Below are 764 nucleotides of genomic sequence, written 5' to 3' on the forward strand. Positions count from 1 at the left end.
ACTTTACATGGAAACCATTTAAAATTACAAGAAGAACAAGACCAGGTGTCCCGAAAGGTAAGCGTCTTCTTTTTAAATGATGACACCCGCTATGGCAGTGACAACAAAACCACAAGGCACTCTTATGAACATAATAAAAAAAACACAGACCTTCATATCGCAGAAAGAAATAGAATATTTCCATGCAGCAGCATCTTGGAGACCATAAAACGTGTGCGTTTCTTCATTAACCTGCAACTTTGGGAATTCTGAGTTGTATGTTTGTTAGTTCGTCAACAGTCGACATCCATTATAGAAGTTATGATATTAGGAGCAAGCTCTTGATTACCGATACAATAGCGTCACCTTAACACCGTAAATAGGGGGAAAAGCTGAAATATCTTCACAGTTAATTGTATAGTATTACAAATACGTAAATTTGTATACAACAAATCAGCTGTATATATCTATGTATTTTTGTCTTTGGGTGACAGGAGGCGTGCCGCTGTCCATTACATTTCGACAGTGCTGGACAATGGGGGAGATAGAAACGTCACTCATAGAATAGTTTGTCATAGCACAATAGTTACATGTAAATGAGAGGTAAATTTAGCATTACGATCCGCTATATCAAGAACAAATTTACAAATACACACGTGTCTGCTTGCATCACAAGGTAGGGGTTAGCACAATTGTGTACTGCATTATAATTTCAACAAGGCAGGGCTAAAATTTCGGACAAAATAACGAACAGTAACGCTGGAACATTTTTTGAAAAAATACCG

The 764-nt window shown here is 37.2% G+C and overlaps 1 protein-coding gene across 2 annotated transcripts in view; it reads right to left on the bottom strand.

Annotated features, from left to right (window-relative positions):
• LOC110448362 (roundabout homolog 2-like) overlaps positions 1 to 764 on the bottom strand; it is a 59,719-nt gene that overhangs the window by 57,250 nt on the left and 1,705 nt on the right. The window contains exon 2 of one of the 2 annotated variants that reach the window (XM_021494551.1): positions 151 to 231. The exons of the other annotated variant lie outside the window; for it this stretch is intronic. The gene's annotated coding sequence lies outside the window, so the exon portion shown is untranslated. The remainder of the gene's footprint in view (positions 1 to 150; positions 232 to 764) is intronic. 2 annotated transcript variants of the gene reach the window in all.

This window comes from Mizuhopecten yessoensis, unplaced genomic scaffold, assembly GCF_002113885.1.
Source record: "Mizuhopecten yessoensis strain PY_sf001 unplaced genomic scaffold, ASM211388v2 scaffold4025, whole genome shotgun sequence".
NCBI lineage: Eukaryota > Metazoa > Mollusca > Bivalvia > Pectinida > Pectinidae > Mizuhopecten > Mizuhopecten yessoensis.